Genomic DNA, 6,000 nt, shown 5'->3' with positions numbered 1-6,000 from the left:
GCTACTAGAGAGGCTGAGGCACAAGAATGGCTTGAACCAGAGAGGTGGAGGTGAGCCGAGATCGCACCACTGCACTCCAGCCTGGGCGATAGAGGTAGACTCTGTCAAAAAAAAAAAAAAAAGTTTTTGTACAGTTACCGAGCAGATAACCTGAAGTTTTCTTCTCCCCTTCTGTCTCTCTACCAGTGTTCACTCAGAAAACGCTCCCAGCAACTGGGTTCTCCCATCCACTGTCTTTCTAGCCCTCCTTAACTCATTACTTTCTGATGCCAAACTAGTGATCAGAATTAGCAACAAAGCTCTGCCATTTTCGGCTTCTGTGACCAAAAAACTCAATCTGCCAGTGGTAGAGTTAGGATAACTATCATCACCTGACACATAATACAAAGGGGAGCGATTCTTGCCCAGCCTTTCAGATAAAATATTTTTCATCACTCCAAAGCAATCACTCTCCATTTACCCCCTTCCTACCCCCAGGCAACAATTCATCTACTTTCTGTCTCATGAATTTGCCTATTCTGGAATTTGATGTAAATAGAATCACAGACTGTGTGTATGATCTTTGTATCTGGCTTCTTTCACTTGGCATGTTTTCAAAATTCATCCATGTTTTAGCATGTATCAGTACTTTCTTCCTTCTTATGTTGGAATAAATTCCAGTTTGTATATACCACATTTTATGTGTGTCCATTCAACAGCTGATGGACATTCGGGTTGTTTCCACATTTTGTCTTTTATGAATAATGCTGCTATGAACATTTATTGACAAGTTTTGCGTGGACGTATATGAACACATTTCTGCGTACATATCTGTGTACATACCTAGGAGTGGAACTAACTTGTTCATATAGTAACTCTGTTTAACTGTGTGAGGAACTGCCAGTTTTGCAAAGCAGCTGTACCATCTTTCATTCCTACCAGCAGTGTATGAAGATTCCAGTTTCCCCCCGTCCTCACCAGTACTCCTTGTTATTATGTGTTGTTTTTAATTATAATCCTAGTAGATATGAAGTACTACCTCATTATCTTGATTTGCATTTCCCTACTAATAATGTTGAGCCTATTTTCAGGTACTTATCGGTCATTTATATATTTCCTTTGGAGAAATGTCTTCTCAAATCCTGTGCTCATTTCAACTGTGAGAATTCTTTGTATAGTCTCAATACAAATTAACAGATAATTTGCAAATATTTGCAATATATTCTCCCATTGTGCAGATTGTCTTTTCAGTTTCTTGATGGTATTGATTGCAGTACAAGTCTTCTTTAAAACACTTTTTTTTCTTTTTCTTTAGATGAAGTCTCACTTTGTTGTCCCAGGCTGGAGTGCAGTGGCATGATCTCGGCTCACTGCAACCTCCACCTCCCGGGTTCAAGTGATTCTCCTGCCTCAGCCTCCTGAGTAACTGGGATTACAGGCATGCACCACCACGCCTGGCTAATTTTTGCATTTTTAGTAGAGACAGGGTTTCACCACGTTGGCCAGGCTGGTCTCAAACTTCTGACCTCAAGTGATCCACCCCACCTTGGCCTCCCAAAGTGCTGGGATTACAGGCATGAGCCACTGTGCCCAGCTATCTTTTTTTTTTTTTTAACTTTTAACTTCAGGGGTCCAAGTGCAGGTTTGTTATATAGGTAAACTGTGTTATAGGGGTTTGTTGTACAGATTATTTCATCACGCAGGTATTAATCCTAGTACCCATTCATTATTTCTCCTGATCCTCTACCTCCTTCCACCCTCCACCCTCCAAAAGTCCCAGTGTGGTGTTCCCCAATCTGTGTCCATGTGTCTCATCATTTAGCTCCCACATTTATAAGAGCATGTGGTATTTGGTTTTCTGTTCCTGCATCAGTTTGCTAAGTTTTTATGACATATTGGTCACAATATTACCACAATATTTTCATATATTTTACAATATTCCTCTTCACTGTCCTTATTTTTAGAGCTGCATATCGAAGTGTGAGACATGAAAGGATATGTCTGATATTTGCTTTAAAATGCTCCAGCAAAGAAATTAAAGGATGGATGAAGCAACAGAGGCAAATCTTGATAGTGTTGACTTGGAGGACTTTGTAAGCTGGGTATATAGATTTTCATCCTACTATTTCCTTTACTTCTGAGTGTTTGGAAATTTTATGGTAAAAATAAGTCTAATTACTTTTTTGGCACAAAACGAGGGTTTTGTAAGTTAAGGGTACATGCTGCACTGGGGAAAGAATATAACAATTAGAATGTGAGACACAGGCCCCAGTTTGAGTCTGGGGCTGCTTTTGGTGACATCTAAATAGGAATAAAGGCGAGGCATGGTGGTTCACACATGTGATCCTAGCACTTTGGGAGGCTGAGGCAGGAGGAGACTCATCTCTACAAAAAAATAAAAAACGAGCCAGGTGTGTTGGCATGTGCCTGTAGTCTCAGCTAATCAGGAGGCTAAGGTGGGAGGATTGCTTGAGCCCAGGAAGTCGAGGCTGCAGTGAGCCATGATCATACCACTGCACTCCACCTGGGCCACAGAGCAAGACTGTCTCAAAATCAAAACAAAGCACTGCATGAATACATTTTCAGAGAGTCCTAATAGCTAGAAAGTGTTCCCTTAAATTCCAATTTAGTTTCTAGCTGTGTGACTTTGGTCAGATTACTCTCTCTCTGAGCTTGGTATCCAGTCTATGAAATGCAATAATAAATCACAGGGGAACTGGGTGCAGTGGCATGCACCTGTAGGCTCAGCTACCTAGGAGGCTGAGGCAGGAGGATGGGTTAAGAGCCTAAGTTCAAGGGCTGTAGTGTGCCAGGACTGTGCCTGTGAATAGCCACTGCACTCTAGGCCTGGGCAATACAATGAGACCCTGTCTCATAAATTAATTAATTAATTAAAAAATAAATTACAGGTAATATTCATTGTTCTGAAGTTTGCTTTGTCTGACAGCAAAATAACCACTCCAGCTTTGTCCCGTTTTCTTCTTCTTTTTAGTGTTTGCATGGAGTATCTTTTTCCAACCTTTTACTTTTTACCCTGCATGTACCATTGTATCATAAATGGCTTGTACAGATAGCGTATAATTTAGGTTAAAAAAAAATCCATCTGGCCGGGCACGGTGGCTCATGCCTGTAATTCCAGTCCTTTAGGAGGCCAAGACAGGCAGATCAGTTGAGGACAGGAGTTCAAGACCAGCGTGGGCAAAAGGGTGAAACCCTATCTCTAATAAAAAGAAAGAAAAAATTAGCCAGGCATGGTGGTACATGCCTGTAATCTCAGCTACTCAGGAGGCTGAGGCAGGAGAATCACTTGAACCTGGGAGGTGGAGGTTGCAGTGAGCCAGGATCATGCCACTGCACTCCAGCCTGCATGAGAGTGAGAGTCAATCCAAAAAAAAAAAAAAAAAAATTCCAATCTATGTGTTTTAGTTGCCATATTTAGACCATTTACATTTAATGTAATTGTTTTTTATTTTTATTTTTAGGGACAGGGTCTTGCTCAGTGGTCCAGGCTGGAGTACAGTGGTATGATCACAGCTCACTGCAGTCTCAAACTACTGGACTCTAATGATCCTCCCACGTCAGCCTCCTGAGTAGCCAGGACTACAGGCATGCACTACCATGGTTGGCTAATTCTTTTATTTTAAATTTTATGCAGATACAGGGCCTCACTACATTGCCCAGTCTGATCTTGAACTCCTGGCCTCAAGTAATCTTCCTGCTTCAGCCTCCTAAAGTGTTGGGATCATGGACATTAGCCACCACACCTGGCCTACTGTAATTTTTGATACAGCTGGATTTAAGTGTACCATTTTGTCATTAATTTTTCTTGTTGGTCTCTTACTTTCTTTACACTTGTTTTCCTTGCTGACTTTATTTTGAATTAATTATTTTTCCAAATTCCACTTTATATGCTGGCTTTTTAAACATATCTCCTTGCATAGTTTTTTAAAATGGTTGCTCTAGAGATGATCATTACATACTAAACTTTTTGTAACCTACTTAGAATTTTTACCACTTCAAGTGAAATTTAGAAACCTTACCATGTAGGTCCGTTTACTGTCCCCTTGGTGAGGATGCAGTTTTCATCTGTATTACATCTACATGCATTGAAAATCCCATCAGATGATGTTATAAAGTTTTTGTTTCAGCAGTTACATATATTTTAACAAACATATAAATTTATTTGGTTTATCCAGAGATTTGCCATTTTGGTTGCTCTTCCTTCTTTGCAATCATTTTCCATCCCCATGAACTTCCTTTAGCATTTCTGTTACAGGAGGACTACTAGCAATGAATTATTATAGCTTTCCTTCTTCTGAAAATGTCTTTATTTCAGCCAGGTATGGTGGCTCATGCCTCTAATCCCAGCACTTTGGGAGGCCGAAGCAGGTGGATCACCTGAGGTCAGGAGTTCGAGACCATCCTGACCAACATGGTGAAACTCCTCTCTACTACAAATACAAAAAAAGTAGCCAGGCATGGTACCACGCACCTGTAATCCCAGCTACTCCTTGGGAGGCTCAGACAGGAGAACTGCTTGAACCAGGAGGTGGAGGTTGCAGTGAGCTGAGATCACACCACTGCACTCTAGCCTGGGCAACAGAGCAAGACTCCATCTCATTAAAAAAAAAAAAAAAAAGTAAAGAAAAAAGAAAATCTCTTTATTTCATCTTCTTTCCTAAAGAATATATTTGCTGGATAAAGGATTCTGTGTTGACAGTTTTGCTGCTTTTTTAAAGCACTTTATAAATGTTGCTCCATGGTTTCTGATGAGAAATCTGCCATCACTGAAATCTTTGGTTCTCCTATATACAAAGTATTGTTTTCTGCCAGTTGCTTTCAAAATATTTTCTTTACACTTGGTTTCATCACTTTGATTATGATGTGCCTGGGTGCGGTTTTCCTTTTTGGGATTTGCTGTGCCAGTAGACCTGTTTTAAATAGAATACTATGTAAATGTATGTAAATACTTGTCTTTTGCCAAATATTTGGAAGTTTTCAACTATTATTTCTTCAGATATTTTTTCTTCCAATTGTTCTTTTTGGACTCCTAAGACATGAATATTAGACTGTTTGATATTGTCCTACAGATCCCCAAAGGTCTTCTCATTTTTTTCACTTTTTTCTCTTTGTCATTCAGACTGGATAATTTCTGCTCATGTATCTTCAAATTTACTGACTCTTCCCTCAGTCATCTTCATCCTGTTGTTGAGACCTTCCAGTAAATTTTGTTATTGTATTTTCAGTTCTACAATTTCCACTTGATTCTTTTTATAGCTTCTATGCTGAGACTTTTAGCTTTCCATTTATTTCAACAGTGTTTACCTTTACTTTATATATTTCCTTTGGAGAAATGTCTTCTTTACTTTGTGTAGCATGATTAAAATAACTAGTTTAACGGCCAGGTGTGCTGGCTCATGCCTGTAATCCCAGCACTTTGGGAGGCCCAGGCAGGCAGATCACTTGAGGTCAGGAGTTTGAGACCAGCCTGGCCAACAGGGTGAAACTCAGTCTCTACTAAAAATACAAAAAATTATCTGGGCATGGTGGTACACACCTGTAGTTCCAGCTGCTCAGGAGGCTGAGGCAGGAGAATCACTTGCACCCTGGGGGTGGAGGATGCAGTGAGCCAAGAGTATGCCACTGCACTCCAGCCTGGGTGATACAGACTGTCTCAAAAATAAATAAAATAAAAAATAAAATAACTAGTTTAAGTCTTTTTCTGATAATTCTGACATTTGGGTAACCTTAGAGTTGGCTCTTGTTCATTGTCTTTTCCCTGGAGAGTTGCTTAGGTTTCACTAGTTCTTTGCCAAGTAATTTTGGATTGTTTCTGGGATATATTTGGAATATTATGATATTCTCTATCCTGTTTAAATCCTCGTAAGAATGTTTTTGTTTTGTTTTTTGTTTTAACAGACCATCAATCCAGTTAAGTTTCAAAGCACACATCCTGGCCGTTTTTTGGTGGCTGTGGTTCCAATGTTAGTTTTCACTGCCTTTGTTAAGCTGTTCTTTGCC

The sequence above is a fragment of the Papio anubis genome, chromosome 5, assembly GCF_008728515.1.
Source record: "Papio anubis isolate 15944 chromosome 5, Panubis1.0, whole genome shotgun sequence".
In the NCBI taxonomy this organism is placed as follows: Eukaryota; Metazoa; Chordata; class Mammalia; order Primates; family Cercopithecidae; genus Papio; species Papio anubis.
This window is presented reverse-complemented; position numbering follows the sequence as displayed.